This window comes from Macrotis lagotis, chromosome 1 (assembly GCF_037893015.1).
Source record: "Macrotis lagotis isolate mMagLag1 chromosome 1, bilby.v1.9.chrom.fasta, whole genome shotgun sequence".
In the NCBI taxonomy this organism is placed as follows: domain Eukaryota; kingdom Metazoa; phylum Chordata; class Mammalia; order Peramelemorphia; family Peramelidae; genus Macrotis; species Macrotis lagotis.
In genome coordinates, this window is record NC_133658.1 from 439,234,483 (window position 1) to 439,259,237 (window position 24,755).

A 24,755-nucleotide genomic window follows, 5' to 3' on the forward strand; every position below is an offset into this window, starting at 1 on the left:
TCCTGGAATCGTGATGCAGGGAGTTAAGGACTTAAGAGAAATATTTTTCCAGTTTAAAATGTTATCTGTGCTTGTCTGAGGGCTCCCTGGGCTACATGGATCCTGGTCAGATATAAACTGACTCCTGTTGTTCAAAGTAACTCCATTGTTAAATGTAAACTTACCAAGATAAGAGCAATCTCAGTTCCTCCCCCTCCTGCAGCTTCCAGCTGATCTCAGTCAGGTAGAGGAGGAAAAATTTCCACCCTTTGCCCAAATTCTGCCAGGAAGTGGGCAATTCTTTAAGTCTGACCCAATTCCCATGGGGCAATTACTCTCAAGTCTCAACCCAGCCAGGGCTTCTTGACTTCCTCTATTGTCCCTCAGGCACCTTGCCAAGGCTTGCACTTGTAAGCTACTCATTCTCCCCTGTCCTCAAGAATTACTAGCATTCCAGAAGTGTTAACCCGTAAACTTGGCAGGCTTGTATAATAAATCCTGAGCAGTTTTAAAGCAGCTAGATGGGAGGTTATTCACTTTCACCAACTCCCAATCTTAAATGGGACACCAATCTTCCACAGCAATAGTAGGCACTGTAGAAACAAGTTTTCCCTCTCCCTAACTTCCCTTTCCCTTTGAGGATGAACAGGAACTTATAGACTAAACTACTGGCATCCAAATATGAGGAGATTGTGTCACTGTGGAGAAAGTCTCACAGAAATTGACAGGGTATGATGTCTAATTGTCCTAAGAGAAGAATGGAGAGGGAAGCATCTTCCCACAAGGGAGAAAGGGAATAAAGATTCTAGAAATTCTGCCACATAATCAGAGAGCACAAGTAAACACTTATTTGACAAAACCAGATGATGGGAGGGAGTAGTTGACACCTGTACTTCACTCTTATCTGAATTGTCTAAATAAGGAAAGAAAATTCAAACACACACAGAAATGAGTGCAAAAATTTTTTGTCTTATTTTGTGTCCAACTTTTCTTGAACTCATTCTTTTTTTATGGCAAAGATAAAGGTGTGGTTGCGATGTAGAGAATTATGAATGTAGCAAAAACAAAATCTGGAATCTTAATGCTGTTAAAATCAGGGAATATCTTAAGAGTAGGGAAGTTCCTAGCTCTAGAGATGTACCCCTATTGTTTCATTGTTTAATATAAAATTTGTATTCTGTCTCCTCAGTTCCCAATCCCAGTCACGTGGTTCAGGTTACCTAAGAAGAGAGGAGTTCCCCCTTTGCCCTCAGTGCCCTGATAAGAGGTAAGCTTATAACACCTGAGCTGGAACCCCACTCCAGCCAGCTCTCTCTAAGATCCATTCAGCCCTCTCTGACTGTTTTTCCTTTTCTCCCTCTCCCACTCTGTCTACCAGGCCACCATGCCTAGCCTTTTATATTCATTCTAACTTTAGTACTTGCTGAAACTTCAGGAGGAAAAGATTTTACATTGGGGTTTTAAATGTGTCATATGTATGAGATAGGATTCTGAGAATTTGAGTAAAGAGAAAAAAGTGTAAAGAACATGGGATATTCATTTTGTTCTGGTTCTAAGGGAAATGAGATGTTTCAATAAGAATATTAATGTTCAATGTATATTAACGATGCATGTTTAATTTTAAAGAAGTCAAGATTGTGGACTTCTCTCTTGGTAAATGCAGACAGCTGATGAGGGCTCTGAACATATTGCAATTGTGGGCCCTATTTTAAGGTAACTTATTGATGAATAAGATATGATTCTTTTGTAACAGCAAAGAGATATTTGCAATATTTAACTATTATAAATATTTTTTTTAAAATACTGTATTGTTAAAGCCTGGGATTAAGGTGATTGCTTTGAAGGGCAATAAAGAAAATATGAAAAAGTATGACACTTTCGGGGATAGATCTGTGGGTGCATGAATAATGCAATGATGGAGGGATTTGTATGTTATTCTGTTACTCTTATTGCTGTTCTGTTAAAATGAAATTAACAACATATGTTGGAAATTTAAGGCTACCTAAGATGTTTTATTTGTTTTAAAGAATTCTGAAAAGTAATTTGTATGTTAGGGGGCAGCTAGGTGGCTAAGTGGATAGAGCACCAGCCCCAGAGTCAGGATACCTGGGTTCAGGTCAGGCCTCAGATACTTAGGGATTGCTTAGCTGTGTGACCTTGGACAAGTCACTTAACCCAATTGCCTTGGGAAAAATAACCATTTGTATGTTGAGGATGGCTAGTAGGTAGTAAACAAGTTTATGTATAGGAGTTTCTAGCTATGTATGTGAAATGGGAATATTTTGGATCTATAGATGGATATTCTAAAGCGGTGGTTGTTTGCTTTGAAGTCAAAGCACTATATAATATAGGAAAGATAAACACAAGATAATTTGATATTTCTCTGTGCAATCTCCTGGACAGAGGAGGCATTTATTTATTGTAAGATACAACAGGCTAGAAGGAGGTTTCTCTAGCCAAGGGAAATCTGATATATCATCTATAGAGATAGAGTAGATATGATTTCAGACGAAGGGATGTCTCTAGTAAGAGGTAGGAGACAGCCCTTTCACGCTTCGGCAACATAGCGGCTGTGACGGTGCCGGCCCCTCTCGGGCCTGGGCTTCCCAGGATGTTCCCCGGAGGCCACATGGTCCGGCTGCACCTGGTCATCCTCGCCTCCATCGTGGACAGCTACGAGTGCTGCAACGAGGGCGCCGGCCACGTCATTGGCACGCTGCTGGGAACAGTTGACAAACACTCAGTAGAAGTCACCAACTGCTTTTCAGTACCACATAATGAGTCTGAGGATGAGGTTATTGTAGACATGGAATTTGTTCAGAATATATATGAATTGCACTAGAAAGTCTCTCCAAATGAGCTTATTCTGGGCTGGTATGCCACAGGCCATGACATCACAGAACACTCGTTGCTGATACATGAGTATTACAGCCAGGAGGCCCATAGCCCCATTCATCTCACAGTGGACACCAGCCTCCAGAATGGACGAATGAGCATCAAAGCCTATGTCAGTGCTTCCATGGGTGTTCCTGGAAAAACAATGGGTGTGATGTTCACTCCACTGACAGTGAAATATTTCTATTATGGAACTGAGCGAATTGGAATTGACCTGATTATGAAGACATGTTTCAGCCCCAACCATGTGATTGGCCTTTCAAGTGATCTACAACAAGTTGGTGGAGCATCAGCTCCGATACAGGATACTCTCAGCACAGTGTTGCAATACGCTGAGGATGTGCTGTCTGGGAAAGTGTCAGCTGACAACACTGTGGGCCGCTTCCTGATGGACCTGGTTAACCAAGTTCCCAAAATTGCCCCTGAGGACTTTGAGACCATGCTGAACAGTAACATCAATGACCTGTTGATGGTGACGTATCTTGCCAACCTAACCCAGTTACAAATTGCTCTCAATGAGAAACCTGTGAGCCTTTGAGGAAAGTCAATGAGCAGCTACAGTCAGCAACTCTACCTTATGTGAGTCTCCCTGGGTCCAACAAGTGGGGTAGAGCAGAAGAAAAGTAGATTCTTCTTTAATTATCATCTTCAAGTGGCCTGCTTCTGTAGATGAGCTGTTAACTCCAAATAAACCACAGACATCCCTTTTCGCCCAGGGTAAGGGATTGATTTTGACCTTTCCCTTGGGGGAGGGAGATACTAACTTAGAGACTGTCTTAAAATCAAGTTGGAGTACTTTTGGAAGTATTGAGCAAAGAAGGATTTTCTGGACCCTGGGAAGCTCTTCAAAATCCTGATCTCCCCCTTCTGGGGAAGTCATATCTCTTCCTCCCATCCCCCACCCCCACCCCAAACCATGTTCAGCCAACATCATTTAGTTGAGGGCTGAGTTAGTCTGCCAAAGCAGCCTGTTAATATCATTGCCTCGTTGATGTTATAGAGATCAGTAAAATCAGAGATCCACAGCAATCTTTCCACTTCTGATTCTCCTGGTAGGATCCATTGGTAGGATCTATTGCCACATATATGCTACCTCTTTGCCTTTGACCTCATTCTTATACATCCTTCAGGACACTTGTCCTGAAGATTAGACGATACTGGTGACACTGATCTCTTAAATCAGCTTCCCAACCTTATTTTTAAGATGAGCAAACAGAGGCTAAATGAATCACCGAAGGGTCTCACAGGTCATAAGTGTACCTTTCCTTGTATTTGTTGCTGAAGGTTTGTCCCCGTTTAGTCCTTGGAGATCTTCTTATGTAGACTAGGAAATCTCTGCTTCAATCAGAGGCTTCCTTTTTTTTTTCCTTTTTCTTTTTGGGTCTTAGCGACCATTAAGTAACAATAGTGTTTTTCAGAAAAGGTCTTTATAAAGCGTGTTCTTCCTGAGCAGATCCTGCCCACCTACACCAAGCATGTATTAACTAACTTCTTTATATACAGCGTTGTGGTGGGTGTTGAGTGAATTAGATGAAATTCCTTTAAGTTCTCACTGTTTACAAAGGCACTCTCCTAGATGCTAGGGACACAAAAGCAGAAACAAAACCATTGATGTACATAAAGAATCATTTTAAAAAAACATTATGCCAAGACAAGGCTTGTGATTCTGGCACTTCCTGTTCTCTAACATTTCACAAGCTAGTTCCAAAGTTGAGGTTTTTCAGGGTCTCAGATCTAGACCAGCACTATACTTGTACATGAAGTATCTAATACTGAAGTGAGATGGGAGTCTGCAGTAGATGCTGAGAGAGAAGGAAAGTTCAGATGGTTGTGTCCTCTCCCGTTCCTTGGGCATATATTTCATTTCTGTTGGAGAGAGGGAAGATAAGGAATTCTACAAGCTTGTGAACCATGTGCATGAAATAGACCCCCCCCCCCAAAAAAAAGACATCAATAGAACTTAGTGTCCAGATGACACTTAATATATATTGTAATGTATAATGTAATAAGTATGTAGAGTTAAGCCTTAAAGGATCAATAGTATTGGGCAAAAAAAAAGTTACATTGGTGGCAAGATATGGAGAGGGTGACTACGTGGCACAGTGGATAGAGCACTGGCCCTGGAGTCAGGAGTACTTAGGTTCAAATCTGGTCTCAGACACTTAATAAGTACCTAGTTGTGTGGTCTTGGGCAAGCCACTTAACCCCATTTGCCTTGCAAAAACCTTAAAATAAAAGGATCATGGAGAGAATTAGAATTGTAATAGGTCTCTTAAGATTGTCTTACTTAAACCTTCCTATGGAAAGGAATTTAGTCCATCATAAAGAAGCCTATTCAATCTAACTAGTTAAAATCATTAACAAATACTGGTAGTCTGATCTTTTAGAAATAATTTTAGTAAATTTTATGTTTAATGGTAGCAGTTATATTGAAATCCTAGGTCCACCATTAACTACATTTTAACTTTGGGCAGAACCTTCCTCTTTTGGCACCAATTTCCTCACATGTAAAATGAAGGGGACACTCAGTGACCTCTGAGTCTTTTCAACTCTAATCCTGTAAATGTCTACAAGTGCGTAAAGCACTGTCCTAACCTCCAAATAAAAATGCAATGATGGATGATTCCTGTCCCCAAGGAGCTTAAAATCTAGTTGGGGATTCTCTCATAAAATTCTAACAATTGAAAGGATGGAGAGTTGTGATTCTAACTGGTCTCTGAAATATAGGATTATTGGGAGCATAGGAAAGATCCTACAGGATTGAATGGAGATAAGCAAATATCCTGGTTTTCAAAAGGGGTGAATCTGAGATACTGTTGAGTTTGAGGTTCATAGTTGTTTTAGGGTGCAATCAAGGATTTAAATTGAGGGGATTTTTTTTAGTTTCTAGCTCCCTTATTTTACAGATAGAAAAACAGCCCCAGAAAGAGCAAATGACACAAAATTTGGAGGAAATGTGTGCCTCTGAAAACAAGGCATGCTATGTGATTGACAGCACAAGAGTTCTCTTAAATTTATACCTGAATTTCAGAAAGATGTTTGACAATTAGGATATTCTTGTGAACAAAAGAGAATTCTGAATTCTGCTACAGTGAGCTGGTTTTAGAATTGGATAAGTAGGACCTGGGGCTTTCGGAATAATGGAATCTACTTGTTTGTCACCTTTTTTTTCTCTGATCTTTTGAAGGTTTATTTATCTTTGGAGTTTAGAAGATCTGAGTTTAAATCATTTACTAGCTTAAGTAAGTCTTTTCTACCTTGGCTTCTCACCTCTTACAAGCAGAAAAAATGTTAACCTCCTTTAAATTTTTATTCTAAGATCTGGTGGTCTGAGAAAGCTCCTGGTTCCCATATGCATCTTTATTATTTGAGGACCAACCTAGTTTAATCAGAGAGGCTTGTCACCAGATTGGAAATATTAAAGTATAAAAATGGCCTGCATATGTCACAGGATTATCATGAAGATTAAATGGAAGATGAATTTTAAGTACATTAAAAATGTAACCATTGTTTCCTTCCATCTAGTATCTCTGCATTGTCCTGATTCAAGTGTCCAACTACTAAAGGAATTTTTGCCTAAGAAAAAAAAAAAAAGAGGTAGTAGACAAGCCTACAAGCCTATAGGGCCAGTCATAGTTAGAATATCAGGTTTTAGGCAAAGACCCAGCAAGGATAATCGAGCTTTAGGTGGGGGTTTCATTAATTGGGATTCTATTAAGATTATAATTGGAATTTAGTGAATTCACTGGAAGTTCTAACTAATTAAAACAATCGTTTTAGATCATGGGACTTTTAGTTGATTTTCTCTTATGTCAAATATCAGGGTGGTCAACAAAAGGAAATGCTACTGGGTAAATGTCATGTTCTTGGAGCCAAGGAAGCCAATGGGCCAAGGATGTCAGGTGCCAAAGGGGCGGCTTCTCAGTATGGCTGAGGTTGGACCCCTTTGACTTGATTTCCCAAAAATGAAATTTGGATAACATCTCACCTGGAAGAAGAAATCTGGCCTAAGACATTTGACTTACCCATGTGACCTCTGCCTGGACACTGGCATTCAATACTCATAAAATAAATTTCCTTTAATATCCTGGAAAGTTTTAGGTAAATTAGATGTAATAGCCAAAGATGGGTTAGGTGTCTGGCTCTGACACCTGCTATCAGCTACATGCTAAGATAGGAATTAAGTTTCCTTAGTTTTTGTGTTAGAGGGGATATTTAGGTAAGAAGAATGGGAAATTTCTAGGATAATTACAGTTTCAAGTTCTAGTTTAAGGAAAGGAGTATGAGTTAGCTTAGTACACCAGGAAAAGGAAAATATGGGAATATTTGGAGAAAAATATCATTTTGGTTAAGTCATGGTTGAGTCATTACTGTAATGAGAGCAAAGGCTAAAATTGTTTTATTTTAAGCCATATGCTGGATACTCTTGGAATAAAGATGACTTTGAATGTATGTGTATGGAGCAAACTCCCAATGAGAATGATCACATTGATTCAAGTTTGTGAGTTTGCTCATGTAATAAAATACTAATGGAAGTTTGTGTTCAAAGTGAACTATTTGTGTCAATATGGCAATAAGGCAAAATGTAAATTGTAATAAGCTTCAGAATCTCATTGTTTAGTGATGCAAGCATGTGTTTTGGTCTGAATAAGATGTTAAGCAGTTTCTCTACCAGAAAACAACGTCTCAACTAGTCATCTGAGCTGGAGATGACTTTTTGGAACAGATTCAGAAGCTGCTTAAGGACAATGGATGCCTCCAAGGGAGAAGAGAAGAGAAGAGAGGAGAGACACTGGGCCAGTTATCTCCACCATTTCTCACCTATGTGTACATTGTTTATCTGTAACTTCCCTTTGACTCTGTTAAGTGTGACACCCCTACTTATGCCCTTCTCCTTATGGAAAGGAGGAGGGGAGGCAGGGTGAAAATGTTCTCCATTGAGAGAGAAAGAGGGAGATTATTGGGTGGCATTATTATATCTACATGTATGGCCTATCTAGAGAGTGAGTCTTATATCTGATTTAAACAACAGGGTGTTAGTAAAGGTGGAAGGAGTCTAGCTGGCAGAATTCAATGCCCAGTCTTTTGGTGTGGCTGGTGGACTTGCCATAGTTCACAGCAGTTTGAGAATTGGCCTTGGGTACCCCCTGGGTCTGGCCTAGATTCTCAGTCCTTGGTTAGAGGTGGATGGGCACAAAATTCTGATCCAGATAAGAGAGACACTGGTGGCATGTGACTGAGTCAGTGCAGGGGGACTATTGTTTATAACTGACTGGCCAGGATATTTGCCTGGGGAGTAGCAAATGTCTGGACATGTCCAGAAGCAGGGCACATATATTCAGAACTGTACAACTTAGAGATAGGTGGCTTCAGACTCCTATGAGATTAATGATGGTACCTGGATCCCTTGTAAAGATGTGCAAAATGGGGCATTTGTTAAGGGAAACTGATTATGAGTCAGTATGGACTTGCAAGGAATGCTGAAATGGCCATTTGCAAGAAAGATAATTTAAGGAACATCACTAGGTATATTAGCTATTCTTAGGGTTGATCCAATGGCACAAAGTCAGGAATTTATTTTGGATTTTGGAGCCAGGAAGACATTTCTAAAGATATTGGTATAAAAACTTCCAGTGGAAGGAGGTACAGCAACTTTGGATATGTACCTATTATCATGATTTATATGGCCTATTTAATAGGGCCCCTTGGAAGTAAAGAGGAGGAACAGTATTATCTGTCTGTTGGAAACTATTCCTGGAAGACCAACTAGCACTAGAGGGACACTATTGAATTTGTAGGACTACTGCCTAGACCCAGTTGTCCAAAAAGTTGGTCAGAGAGTTATCTAGACTTAAGGGCCTACTACCTGGGCACAGGATTGGAGTCGGGGCTATGGAATCCCAATTTATATCCTGAATAGGTTAATAAGATTCCAAGCTATAGTTGAAATAATTGCCAATTACACAGCTAGGGCCTTGGACTTGCTGGCTGACCAAACAAGAGAGGCGAGTATTCAACATAGCTTGGTACTAGACTACCTATTGGCCAAGGAAGGAGGAGGCTGTGGTATACTGAACTTGTCAAGCTGCTGCCTAAAGATAGATGCCAATGGGCAGGTGATAAAGAAGTTAACTAGGGATATTAGAAAGTTGGCTCATGTTCCAGTTCAAACCTGGACAAGCCCATTTAGTACCACTTGGATGAATTGGTTTACTGGTTCATGGTGGAAACAGTTGCTGGGTATCTTACTATTGGCCCTAAGTGGGAAAATCCTATAAGCCATGTGTGTCTCCCATGTATGATCCAGTTAATAACTCAAATAGTACAAGATTTTTATCAGCAACTTAGGACTGGTGTATGGCTCTAATAAGGAAGAGGTAGAGATATTGATAGGGAAAGTCAGTAGTCCTATCAAGGATGAGGATTGTGAATTAATTCAAGGAAGACACAGATGGTGAAGTGTGAAGACCAAGTTGTTATTAAAAAGAAAGGGGGGAGGGAGTTGTGAGAAATGTAGGATGTTGGTCTTCACAGGGTGTGGAGGGAAGTCCTTAGGGAATTCATTACAAAGGGGTAATGGCCCAGTCAATCACAAGGCTGGAAGAGTTCTCCTAATCCCATTCCAGGGATACCAAACCCCAAGCCAGTTCTCAACCGGTCAAGGGTGACCTAGGGATCTTGACCTAATGCTACTGAGTTTGCACAATTAGGTAATTAAATATTAACCCACACACCCCTTATGAGGATTGGGGATCTTTAGCATATCATGCGTGGTATGATGTGGGGGGGGATCAAATTAGGAGCATGTCATGGAATGGCTGGACCTCTTAGATTGTAACTCAAACTCTGAGAGCCTATGAACATCCAAGAGGGAGGGAAAAGAGTTTATGAAGACGATAAATTACCTGACTTTGAAAACTAATTCATGCCTCACGCCTAGGAGTGAGGTACCCTTATCTTGTAAGTTGTATCTTGCAAGATTCATGAATAAAATGTACAATTTTCTATCACTCTAGCAGGTTTTTCCTTTCATTCATTTGTAACATTGGGGATGGATAGCATTCTTCATCACAAATCCTACAGAGTTGTCTTGAATCACTGTATCATGACAGAAGCCAAGTCATTCATGGTTGATTGTCCTACAACATTGCTGTTATTTTTTACACAGTACTTTTTTATTTGTTTAAACTCATCTAATCTTTCTAGGTTTTTCTGAGAACATCCTACTCTGGAAGCATCAAAATCACATACTACAAATTGTTCAGTCATTCCCCAACTAATGGACATCCCCTTAATGTCTAAATCCTTGCTAGAAGAAAAATAGCTACTATAAATATCCTTATACATATATGGCCTTTCCTTTGTTGTTTTTCATCTCTCTGGGAATATGGTATGATTGTATAGCCCTTTGGTCATAGATTCAAATTGTTCTATATCCAAATGGTTGAATCAGTTTACAAATCCACCAACAATGCACTAATATCTAATTTTCCTACATCCCCACCAATATTTGTCATTTTCCCTTTCTGTTCTAGAAACCAATCTAATAGGTATGAGATAGCACCTCAAGAATTGTTTTAATTTAGGGATTTACAACAATTTATTTTTTAAAAAGCATCTATATTCACATCTGAAAACTGTACAAATCTTTTCATCATTTATAATTTTGAAATGGTTTATTTTTATAAATTTGACTCAGATTTCTATAACTTTGAGAAAACAGGTTTTTATCATAAAAACTTTCTTCAAAATTTTTTTCACAGTTACTATTGCTAACTTTATTTCCCTTCATCCTTTTCTTCCTCCTGCCCCTATTTGCTCTACTCTTTTTTTCTCTTTACTGTCACTTCTGAAATGTGTTTGGCTTCTAACTACCCTTTCCAAACCATCCTCCTTCCATCACACACCCCCACCTTTCTTTAATCCCATACTCCTACTTTGCTGCAGAATAAGCTAGATTTCCAAACTCAACTGAGTGTATATGTTATTCCCTGTTTGAGTCAATTCTGCCCTCTCTTGAACTCCATTGTAAAAACGTTTTAGTGTCTCATTTATGTGACATAATTTACCCCATCCTACCTTCCCCTTTCCTTTTCTCCCAGTACGTTCCTTTCCCACCCCTTAATTTTTACATATCAACCCTTCATATTCTACTCATACCTGTGTCCTCTGTCAATATATATACATACATATATGCATATACGTGTATGTTTCTGTGTGTGTGTGTGTGTGTATACATGTATATATACATATTTTTAAAATTAAGGTTGAAAGGAAGAAAGGAATATATATATTGAGAACTGGTTTGGGGTTTGGTATCCCTGGAATGGGATTAGAAAAACTCTTCCAGCCTTGTGATTGACTGGGCCATTCCCCCTTTGTAATGAGATGTAGAAAATAACAGCAATGTTATAGGACAACCAACCATGAAGCAAAGCAAAAACAGATCTCAATCAAAGGAATAAGAAAGGAAACTACATCTTCTTAAAAGGCACATAAGAGGAGAAGAGGAAGCTAACAGAGAAGATCTCAGTTTTTTAAATTTTTTTTTGTTGATCATCTAGTGTCTAATCTAAAAGGCACCATCCACCATGATTGGATATCTGTCAATTAGAGAATGGTTGAACAAATTTTGGTATATGAATGTTATGGAGTACTAGTGTTTTCTCAGAACCCATGAATGATTGGACATTGGAGAAGCATGTAAAGAATTACACGAAGTGATGCTGAGCAAAGGAAGCTGAACCAAGATAATACTGTGTATTGATCAAATATGATGGATGCATCCTCTCAGCAGTTCAGAGATTTAAGACAACCCTGGGAAACCTGTTATGGACAAAACCTGTTCATAGGATAGAACAAACAAGAACAAAAAGAACCCCACAGGATGTGAATGGATATTGTCTTTACTTTTTTATAACTTTTCATGATTTTCCTTCCTATCCCATGGTTTTCTTTCTTTTCCCTTAATCCTACCTAATTCCTTAAACACAAAATAACAAATATGTAAATATGCTAAACACCAGGTACATGTACAAGTTTTACCACACTAATCAACTGACAAGTAGAGGGAGATAGAAAAATGTGTAAATTATTAATATACAAGTGTATGAATATTGAAAAACTTCCATAGCATGTAATTGGAAAAAATAAAATAAAATATCAATAAAAAAGAAAAATAGTAAAAGATAGATGACCCTATTATACATTGGTGTCATGATGAGTCAGACATGACTAAAAGACAACTATTATACCAGTAAGAGCTGTTGAGAACATAGAACATTGTAGAGAACATGAGAGAAGGGTACAGGTGAGAACTCTGTATAATATATGTAATGAGAGGACCTTTGTCATGAGGATTGAGGGAGACAAAAATAACTCAGATAGATAGGGCAAGTATCAAAAGAGCAGTGTCCCAAAAACCTAGAAAGAAGAGAATTTCAAGGAATAAAGAGTAGTTAACAGTGTCAGAGCAGCTGTCAAGTCAAGGAAAATGAGGACTGAGAAAAAAAACCCTGAATATGTAATATAGGTGTAAGGAGGAGATAGATGGCAGATAAGTGATATGAATTGAATAAGAGAAGAGGGAGTTAACAGAGAAGATCTCAGTTTTTAAAATTATTTTGCTTATCATCTAGTGTCTAATCTAGTATTTAACATTTCTTATTCTTTATCAACTTCTACTTGATTTTGTAAGTTCAGAATGTTTACCTCTGTCCCTCCACAAGGTCTGTATCTCTTGATAAAAGCTAAAGGTAGACTCAGAAACTCTATGAAAAAAATATCAAACACTTTTCACACAAATAAAATAAATAAGTGGAAAAATATCAACAGCTCTTGGATAGACCAAGCTAATATAATTAAAATGACAATTCTGCTTAAATTAAGCTATTAATCTAGTGCCATACCAATCAAACTTCCAAAAACTTATTTTCATGAACTAGAAAAAAAATTGTTACTAATTTCCTATGGTGAAAAAAAATTCAAGAATATCAAGAGATTTAATGAAAAAAATGCAAAAGAAGGCAACTTAGCTTTACCAGATCTAAAATTATATTGTAAAACATCAGTCATCAAAACTGTCTGCTATTGGCTAAGAAATAGTGGTGAGTGAACTAGATTAGGTGGAAATGAGATAGCAAGAAATGATTATAGTAATCTGCTGTTTGATAAACCCAAAGATTTCAGCTTCTGGGATAAGAATTCACTCTTTCATAAAAACTGCCAGGAAAACTGGAAGATATTATGACAGAAACAAGGATTAGACCAACATCTCACACCCTGTACCAAGAAAAGATGAAAATGAGTGTAGGATTTAAAAATGAAAGGTGATATCATAATTAAATTAGGAGAACAAGAAATAGTTTAGCTGTCAGATCTATAGGAAGGGGAACAGTTTATGGCCAAGGAAGAGATGGAGAATATTATAAGAAATAAGCTGGATAACCTTGATTACTTTAAAATAAAAAGCTTTTGTACAAACAAAACTGCACTAGCAAAGATCAAAAGAAATGTGGTAAAGTAGGTAAAATTTTTACAGCTAGCATTTCTGACTAAGGACTCATTTCTAAAATATAGAGAGAGAACTGAGTGAAATTTATTTTTAAAAAAAGCCATTCCCCCATTGATAAATGGTCAAGGGACATGCAAAAGCAATTTCAGACAAGACAATCTTAACTATCTATAGTCACATGAAAATTGCTCTAAATAATTAGTGATTATAGAAATGCAAAGTCTCTGAGGTAGCACCTCACACCACTTAGATTGTCCAATATGACCAGAAAGGATAATGCAGTGTTGGAGGATATATGGGAAATCTGGTACACTAGTGCACTATTGATGGAGGTATGAACTGATCCATTCTTTCTGGAGAACAATTTGGAATTATGCCCAAAGTACAATAAAAAATGAGCAGAACCGGAACACCTTAACAACAACATGATGTGATGATCAGGGAAAATTTTTAGGGTATCTGTGATTGAGAATATCGTCTGAATCCAGAGAAGTACCTATGGAGTTTAAATGAAAGCCAAAGAATAATATTTTCAATTCTTAAAAAAGTTGTCTTATGTTCTACATAATTTTAGTATCTAATGCTTTCTTTCTTCCTTATGGAGTTGTTTTTTCTCTCAGCATATTAAATTTTGATTTGTACATATCATGGAAACAAATGTAAAGACTATATCAAATTGACTTTACTTGGTGAGACAGGGGAGGGAAAGAAGGGAGGGGGAAAGTATGGTAAAATTCAAAACCTTGTGAAAATGATTGATAGCAATTGCTGTTATATATAGTTGGAAAGTGAAATATTTATGTAATTAAAATACTTTGCATGTTTTATACATGGTTGTTAATCATGAGATTCAAAGTCACATGACAAATTCGAAACTATACTACACAAATAACTCCTCAGAACTGCTAAAATGGAAGATATTCTAGGTCCAAAAAAGGGATCTGGAATGAGCCAGAGTCTAATCACCTTTTATAATCTTTTACAAAGATTATAACTGCATTTATTGCTTGAGAAAAAGAAGTTTGCAAGCTTAAGCTGTGAGATAATGCTCTCATTTGCATAAAGGGGAGTTCAGGCATGGTGAGGTATGGATATAAATATATATGTATGTGTATCTGTATGTATATACATATATGCATATACATTTAGAAGTTTTAGAATATTTATTGTTAAGTGTGACTTCAGGAATTGTACAATCAGGCAGTAAGTGAGGGTCTAGGGAGAAGATACAATAAATACAATAAATCAGAGAGCAGAAGTGTTACTGCTCTTTAGATAACTTAGAAAGCTAGAAAGCAAAATATCTGTGTTTTTTTCTTTGAGTTGGTCAAGACTCATTTCAGCAGTTGTAGGCATTTTTGCATTGTGGAGGCCCAGCCCCTAGGAGTTATTTACCTTTGTCACCAGAGATATGCATGTATTCTTGCTCCTTAACATTTTGGTTGGCTCACCAGTGAACCCTGACTGAAAACATCTGTGTAGCTACAGTTGTGTGGGAATTTTTCAGGTAAAGAAGTATATAGACTTCAAGGATAAGTATCATAATTTAGGGAAGCCATGCAGCTAGATCCCAGCTGACTTGCCATGTCTGGGATAAATTTTGTTATAAAAGTCTGGATATTCAACAATAAAATCAAGAGATTGCTTTCACGACATTAAGTGTTGGTGCCTTTCATGACATATAAGTGTTTGTGGGAACTGGTGCCTGATCAGGGAATGACCTGGAGGGGAATTATTCTTGAAAGGAAAGACACTGTCTGGACATCCTGTGGGTCACAGAGCACACTACATGACAGCAGGTATTGAGGATATACATACACATATATATAAATATATATATAAATTTTTTCACCAGGTTTGAAACAGCAAGCATTGATATAGGACAGGGACAATCTAAAGATAGAGGACATCATTTGAGAGTGTTAAAGTAGATAGTCAAAGAAAGAGGCTTGTTAATATCAACCAAACAACTGGAAAAATTTATTGAATGTGTACAAATGAAGTTATCCAGAAGAAGGAGTACTATATACTGAAAAATAGGAGACTGGAAAGACAGATTAGTGAGCATTTTAGACAGGAAGGTCAGGAAGCATTTCCTATAGGAGTCTTTTCATTGTGGAATATTTTAAAAATTTGTATGACTCCACCTGGAGATGTTCCTTGGACTCCAAGATATTAAAAGTTGATGTAGATATTCAAACTATTCAGCAGGAAGTTAAGAGTAAAAAAGAAAAGGAGGAAGAAGAATGTTGTCCTTTGCCTCCAACTCCACCTCCTCCTATCATTACCAACTCACCAGCTCCTTTATGCTCCAAAGAAGAAAACACTAACAAAGATAAGGAGCAGTGGATAAAGGAGAGGAGATTCCATGGGACATGAAAGAGTTATTGTTCTCATTCCCCATATTTGAGAGACCTGATCCAGATAATTCAAGAAATATTGTGAGAGAATATGATAATCTAGATTTTAAAACATTTAAGGAATTAAAATCAGCAACATGCACATATGGCAATACTAGCCCATATGTTTTAACAATGATAAAAACATTAGCCAGATAAATACTAGCCCTGAAAGATTATACTATGATAGCAATAATTGCTCTCATTCCAGAAGATTATTTAATATGGAAAACTGAATTTTTTGAGAATTCTACTAGTCAAGCTAGAAGAAAGGAAGCATCAGGGTTTAGAATAACATTTGAAATGCTTACTGGTATTGGTCCATGGGAAGGAATAATTAAACAAACTGGGTATACCTTACAAACATATCAACAAATATCCATTGCTGCAAAACAGGCATGGCTGAAATTGCCTGAAAAGGAAAGAGGCAATACTTCATTTACAAAAAATAAAACAAACAAAGCTGATGAAGATTTTGCATGGTTTCTTACTAGGTTACTATAGACAGTTTGAAGGAGTGTGAGAGATCAGACAGCTTGCTTGTTACTGGCTAGTTTATCTCAACCTTGAAGTTAGCAGAAAGAGGAATTAAGATAAAGGACTAGCTAAGAGAGAATGAAATGTTTCATGAAGACTTGATTAAAAACAACAATAATGATAATAATAATAAAATTAAATGAAAACAAATGTTAAAAAGGGAATTTAATTGAAGTTATAGAAACAAAGAAAAGACAGCAAGTATGCGCAGATGAGAAAGATATGTGTTAAATGAACAATCACAGAAGAAATGCTATTTGACATTGAGAAAGCTTTGAGGAAGTAAATTCCAGAAAGACAATAGAATCAGGTTAATCCTAAAGTACATAATTTGATTTACAGAAAATAATGGGACAATTAAGGATTGTCCCAACAGAAGACCCGCCCCCCCCAAGAAGATTTAGGACTGTCCCCTAAAAAGAATTTATTTGGTTTACTCTAAACTGAATGTGAGCAGAGGATATTTCAATAAAGCTTAGGAATTTTTGAGTGACTGCTTACTTTCTCAAAAGTTATAGTTATAGTTATTTATAGTTAAAATCAAGAAGTGTTAAATATTAAAGCCTTTGAATTGAAAAATGTATTGTGAAAAATGGAATGTTCCCTGTTTATGTATTTTATGTGTGTTTGTTAAATTACATGGAGAGGGAAGCTCTCAGCTGTCTCTGCATAGTCAACCATGCTGTCATGTCTGTGTTCTGATTGACCAACTTTCTTTCCATTCTCTCTTTTCAAAACTGGATATTCTTTTTTCCCCAAAAAACCTCATGATTTGGCACCAAAAAAGGAGATTTTTCCTGAAAATCATGTTGTTTTGGGGTAGAAAGGGTTTTATTATTTTCTCTTATTTTCTATTGTTTCTTTTCTGGTCTGAATGACTAACAGGGTTTTATTTACTGATTTGACAAATAAGGGACCGAGAAGAAATTGAAATAGTCCTATAATTATTTTTTGACTAGTTTTAATTAGCATGTTACAAAAGGGTTTTTGACTATAAATTTTTTATGGTTCCTCCAGAGTTATAGGAAGAAAAAGAACTAATGGATATGCTAAAATAGGGCAAGAATGGCCTTGATAGAGGCTGGGAGTCTGCCAAAACTTTTGAGTTATATGCTCTTAATCAGGCTTTAAAAATGAAAAAAGGGGGAGATAATATTTATACAGATACAAAATATGCTTGGGGTGTAGTTCATGCATTTGAAAATTTAGGGTGAGCAAGGAAAGACAAAGAGTAAAGGTAAAGAATTAGTACATACTACCTTGACATCATTTCATTAATGAGGAAAGAAAGCTCTTTTAAGTTAGAGCACTGAGAAGTTAGAATAGCACTGATACAGATAAGAAGAATTTGCAAGCTTTTTATATTTTGAAAAGGAAAATAATTTAAGGTATTTTGAATGTGAGTTTTGGAACTTAAAAGATTAATGTCAGAACTATAAAGAAAATCTTGTAATCATAAAAAGGGATTTTAAGAAACATCTGATTCTGAGAATTTTTTTTTATATTACAAAGTTCCAGTGAGTAAAGGGAATATACTTTAAATTGAAATGTATAATTTTGTATAAATAGTAAATTTTGTATAAGAACAGATTTAAATAAGTCTTATGAAAATTTAAAATTGTGTTACAATAATAATGGATGAATTGAAGTGTTATCCATCACATTTGTAAAGATTTCTTATAAGAACATTATTAGAAATTATAATAAATTAGAAATAAGAAAAGAAAAGAAATAAGAAAATTAGGGAATAACTTGCCAATATCTCTAAAGGTCTTTTTGACCCACAGAATTTGTGTAATGCTGTGTTTTCCCACATAGTTTTTATTAAAGGGAATATTTATATGTAAGAACAAAGTAGTTTACTTAATATGTGGTATTTAAGAAAAAAGAAATTATATATGTATCCTGTAACACTGGCATTGGTAAAAGGTATACATTGGATTTTTGAAATTACTATATATACATGTGTGTGTGTGTGTGTGTGTGTGTGTGTGTGTGTGTGTGTGTGTGTATATATATATATATATATAAATTCATGGAGAATCTTATTTGCTTTTTGGAAATAGGAATGTATTGAACAAGAGGAAAACAAGCTTATAAAAATAGATATGAAAAAAAAATGAGTAAAACAGATATTCAGTTATAAGGTTAACTTAAAGATAATGAGATGCCAGCATGGAAATTTTTGTTTCATGTAGGTTAAGAATTTTATGTTCAATTTTTAAAAAGGCAAATGTTAAACTCAGTAGAAGAATGTATAAGAGATTGGGAAGTATATCTTAACTGCAATTATTTCTAATAATATTGAATAAATGTGAGGGACTTTGAAAAATGATGTAACCCATAGTTAAATAAATAATTAGTTAAATAAATAAAAATTATGTAACCCATGGTTCCATAATACTGATAAGCAAGATGGTGAAAAGTTATGTGATCTTGTTTTGTCAATATAATCTATTTTACTGTAATGATGTCAAATCCTGGAATTAATGATTGATTGCTTTGTAGAGGCAATGAGGGAAAATATCAGAACTTTTGACCATCTAGGTTCCATATAATTTTTAAGCAATGCAATAGACCTTATTTTTGACTTGTAGGTCCAAGTATAAAAGCAATAATAGAAAAGAAATTATAAACTCTTTTTACATCAACGTAAAAGAATGAATTATATGCTATATCAATGGTATTAAAAGAGAAGCCACAAACCCTTAACACTTTTACAGATAGTAAGTATAGTTAATCATGTGGTCAGACACATAAAATAGCCTATATTAAGCATAGCACTGATGAAGAATTATTTCAACTCTTCAAAGAATTACAAGGTTATAAGAAATAGACACAATTCTTTTTTTATTGAACATATATATTCCCACACTGGATTTCCTGGGCCTATATATGCAGGTAATGCTAGGGCTGATCAATTAACCCTTTTATTCCTTATAAACTTAGTAGAAGAGCATACTAGGCTGTCTCACAAAGAATTTCATCAGAATTCTCCTTTACTAGGGAAAGAATTTAAAATCACCAGAGAGTAAGCTAAATATAGTAAAATCCTGTCAACAATGCTTTCCCTATTTATCCACCCCCCAAAAAAAATTATTCTGAGAATCCTAGAAGCTAGGTTCCTAATGAGTTGTGGCAAACAGATATGACTCATTATGCATCTTTTGGAAAAATGAAATTTATTCATGTTATCATAGATACATGTTCATATACAATGGCAACAGCACAAAGTTTAGAGGTTACTCAAGATGTGACTGATCACTTAATACATTGTTTTGCTATTGCAGTGATACCAAAATCCATAAAAACAAATAATGGCCCTGGTTATACTTCTATTGCATTTAAATAATTCTGTCTATATTACAACATAAAATGTATTACAGGCATTCCCTATAACCCCTCTGGTCAAACTTTAGTAGAAAGGAAACATAAAGATCTTAAGAGATTTCTGAAAACACAAATAAGGGGGAATATATAGGGACAAAAAAGGAAACAAAAGAGGACAATAAATCTTTCATTATATGCCATGAATTTTCTAACATTGAATGATAAACAACATCTTCAGAAAGATTTTTTAATAAGGATATGCAACATGAAGAGAAGGGCATGGTCATGTGGAAGAACCCTAAAGATGGACAAAGAAAGGATCTAATCAATTATTAACATGGGGTCAAGGTTATGCTTCTGTTCTGTCCACAGATGGAGAAACTGTCTGGATACCAGAAAAGAGCATCAGACTGTTTAGACTAGTTGAATCAAGTAATACAGAAAGTGAATAACTTACACTTAAGAAATTGAAAAAGAAAAGGTAAGAGGAAAAGGAAGGACAGACCACACAAAAGGAGACTATGACATGGACTAATAGGACAATTGGTAATGCTTACATTAATCATTAACAATTTGGGGACTGCAAAGGGGACTGAATATTGGACTTATGTTCAAAACCCTCTGTGGGAAAATGCTATACAATGGGGAGAAAGAATGGTTGAAGTTGTACTAATAAGAGAAGTTGCAGATTGTTTGGGATATAACAAAGTTACTACTGGAAATATCAAAGAGATGCTGAGAAGAGAATTTAGGTATAAATTTTCTGGTTTAATAAAATGACACCTATATGGTTTTGTAAAAGGTATACTGTTGAAGCATGTATTAAATTAAGTAAAACTAATCATTCAACTCATCCAAATATGTATAGCATGGGAGCATTTAGGACCTTAGAAATGTTAGGAGTTCTGTTTATAGAAAGTACAGAAGGTAAAAAAAAATTTTTCTACTCCTTGTTTAATTTTACATGCTTGGGATTTTAAGCATGAATGATTTCCACTCTCAGTTGCCTGTCACCGCCCACAAAGAGGAATTTATAATCATTCTATTTTTGTTATGAGTGTGTAATTTTCCTGATAGAGTTAAATATATGGAGATAAATATCATAAATTTAATCAAGGAATCCATGCAGCTGGGTTCCATATGACTTGTCATGTCCAGGATAAGATTTGTTTGAAAAGTCTGGATATTCAACAATAAAGTCAAGAGCTTGTTTTCACAACATTAAGTGTTTGTGCTTTCGTGACATCTAAGTGTTCATGGGATATTTCTTCAACCTGGCTCTCAATCAATGTTCAAATGCACACCTGAGTTGCCATGCACAATACTGAGTTTAGATAAGATTTATTTCACAGATGATAAATACTATTTCAAACAGCCCTGAGCATCAGATAGTCTCCAGATTGACTGGTGGTTGTGCCACTCCATTGTTAACTTCTTCTGTGAAAAAGGAAACCTGTATAATATTTACTAATTTCTCATGTCCACTGAGTTCAGGTGGACATTCTATAGCCTTTTTCCCCCATTCTGCACAGGGAAATGCATCTAGCCTTAAGTATATTTTGATTATATTGTATAAATAAAAAAATATATATATATATGTATACATGTATAAATACATATGCAAACACATTTGTAACCCATATTTACATATTTGATATATGACCTTTCTGGTTCTGTAATGAGTATTTATATAGGTACACACCTGCAGATGTTGAAATATTCAAATACATGAGAATAACTGGATATTATAACCACAGGGAATATGAAGCTTGTTCTCAACCATATTATATATACTCATATTATGATCAATCATATTCTTCTCACTAAATAAATGAACCTCTTGCTTTGACTGTCCCTCTGATCCTTGATGTGATAATTCAGCATAAACTTGACCTCTCCATAACACTGGTTTAAAGAGCCATTAGCATTCATATAGATTAAGTTCTCTACAGTTTAAACAATTTATTATGTGCTCTAAGGGCAGCTAGGTGTCACAGTGCATAGAGTACCTGTCCTGGAGTCAGGGGACATGAGTTCAAATTCAACCTCAGACACTTAAGAACTGTTGTTTCTTTATCAACAACACTTGTAAAAATATTTTCTAAACTTTTGCTTTCTTTTTAATGTTGGCTATAATAGCTTCAGTGGAGCAAAAACTCTTAAGATATTAGTATGAAAATCATTCATTTTTTGTTTTATAATACTTTTTATCCTTTTTTGATCACAAATTTTCTCTTATTCACATATTTACCAGTTAAACTATCTTTGATTCCTAATTTGCCCATGACATTTCTAAATCTTGTATCCATTTTGAGCTTATCATGGCAATACAATGTGAAATGTTGGGCTACCATTCTTCTGCCAAGCTGTTATTTCCAGTTTTCCCAGCAGTTTTTATCAAATTGTAGATTCTTACCAGGAGGGATGGGAATTCAGAAAAGCCAGGAAGGATTAGCATGAACTGATGCTGAGCAAGATGAGTGGAACCAGGAGAACATTGTACACCCTATCAACAACATAGGGGTTATGACCAATCTTACTAGACTTGCTCATTTCATCAGTGCAACAATCAGGGACAATTGTAGGGTATTTGTGATAGAGAATACCATCAGTATCCAAAGAGGGAAGTGTGGAGTTTGAACAAAGACCAAAGACCTTTAATTTTTTTTCAAAGATCTTATTATATAATTTTGCTATCTCTTATATTTTATTCTTAATCTTAAGTAAATATATATATATATATAACATATATTTTATATATATATATGTATATATATATATATATATATATATATATATTTTCTCTCTCAACCCATTCAATGTTGATCAATATATAGCATGGAAACAATGTAAAGATTATCAGGTTGCCTTCTGTGGGGGGGGGTGGAAAAGGAAGCAAGATTGGGAGAAAATTTTAAAATTCAACAATTCAGAATTCAAATTGTACATTCTTGTCCCAAAACCTGGTGTCTTTGGGTTTATCACACACTAGATTATTATAGTCATTTACTACTGAGTATTATGTACTAAGGGCAGCTAGGTAGCCAAATAAATACAACGGCAGGTCTGGAGTCAGTAGAACACATCATTTTAAGTTCCAATCTGGACTCAAAATCATATTAGCTTTCTGAACTTGGGCAAGTCACTTAAGCCTGATTGCATTAGTTTCATCATCTGCAAAATGAACTGAAGAAGTAAATGGAAAAAATTCTCTCTGTGTTGATGAAGATTATATAAATTGTGAAAATGTTAATAAATGAGTACTTAGGTATGTCCTTAGAAAACACAAGTTCACATGGGAAAATTTTAAAGTATCTTTAGTCATATTGAAGTACAGTATCAATATTTGTGCAATACCTGTATAGGAGTCCTTGACACCTTTCTGGGCCCCGAGAAACTCCTCAGAAATATAACTTTGGCTAGGTGTCTTTGGGTCTGAAAATAATCTGACAGGACTCAAATACTTGACTCTGGAGGTCACAGATATACCATAAAGCATCCTTGTTAATCTAATTATTTTGCTGAATCTGTAAAATTCCTGCTTTATCCCAGGACTGCCTCCCTTCTCCAGATGCAGCTGGAACCATAAGATAGTAAATTTCACTCCCTCAAACCTGTGGGAAGTCCAGGAATATGTGACTTCCTCTGTCTCAGGAAACATTTTCAGACATAACACAGAGACCTTGACTCTTTCCCACTCTGTCTAGTCCCCTATCTATACTGAGCAATATGTTTACATATGTTTGTAGTAGAATGACAAGACAATATATCTAACTTCTGCCTTTGCTTCTGTTTCCTTTCTTGTTCTCAGTACCCACCCCCAAACACTATAAAAACTCTATCCCCTGTAAACTCAGGTACTGTCTGATTTGGGTACTCTTCATCCCCAGGCAGTCCCTGGGAAATTAAAGATCTCTAGACTGATCGAATTTTGGTTCTGTCTTGCTCTTTGAGTTCAGTATTTGAAGGCCCCAGCAAGATCTTGGTGTTTTATGTCACCACAGGAGACCACGGGAGCCTCGAGTTTAGGTTCGAATGGACTGTCTCTCCCTTTCCTAGGGGAGCCAGCCCCCGAAGATGTTTCAGGGACCCAGAACTAGGTAGACATAGTCTTAGCATGAACCTCTCCTCACCAGCAATACCCCATTCAGCCCAAGTAGAGATCTTGTTACACCTCTGGAGGTAAGGTTGTTCTGGTTCTGGGTCTGGACATTTGGTTGCAGGGGAATTCCATATCAGACATGATGTCCTGGTCCCCTCTTTTGGGTGCTCCTTGCAATAGCAAGGTACACATTTGGTTGGCCTTTGGGAGGGAGAGATTGTCAGACAAGACACTGAAAACTCCTCTCATCACATTCCTGAGATATCAGGTTATGTCATTAGCCTGTGTTTGTTGATATATGCTGAAATTGTCAGTTTGGAAAACTCTGTAGCATTTGTGTAATCTGTGCTTGTGCCTCATCTGTCTTTATGTGCTTAGATTGCCTATTTATTTGCGTGTTTGTGTTTCTCTATTGATTTGTTAAATGGGGAGAAGAGTTGCCCTAAAAATTTCCTTGGGTTGCCTCATTTAGATTGCTGCTCTTTGTAATTTCGGGCATCTAGATTTTTAGGCATCTAATGCCCTCACTGGCTCTCCCCTTGAGCCTGCTTTCTGCCTGTGTTACAATGGGTAATATGATCCCTCCCTCCTCACCCATGCATTGTTTCCTGAGTCACTTCCAGGAGGAATTTTTATTTTTATTTATAAAAGGAATGAATTTTGGTGTTAAACTGACTGAAGCCAAACAACTCACCCTGCTATTTTACTATGAGAAGCACCACCCCCATTTCTTGTTTATGTTGCCTTCTCTTTCCCCATTCTCCTTGATTCTGTGCTGCCAGAGTGTTTTCCCCCTCCCTCCCCCTTTCCAGAGAGAGAGAGAATTACTTCAGGAAGAATTAGTAAAGTAAGGGTTAAAAGGCACCTTATTTTGAAGTTAAAGAAACAGAAAAGAGACTGTGAATATTACCAAATATGTTAAATAAAGAAATCATAGAAAGAAATGCAATTTTAATTTGAAAATAGGGAAAATAAATTTAGTCAGCTTAATCTTAAATTA

General features: G+C 36.1%; 1 pseudogene and 1 gene segment (V, D, J or C); both read left to right on the plus strand.

The window, feature by feature from the left end:
- Positions 1-3,429, plus strand: part of LOC141506872 (eukaryotic translation initiation factor 3 subunit F pseudogene) — a 43,419-nt pseudogene extending 39,990 nt beyond the window's left edge.
- The window catches only part of LOC141506488 (immunoglobulin heavy variable 3-74-like), a 95,421-nt gene that overhangs the window by 63,125 nt on the left and 7,541 nt on the right, over positions 1-24,755 (plus strand).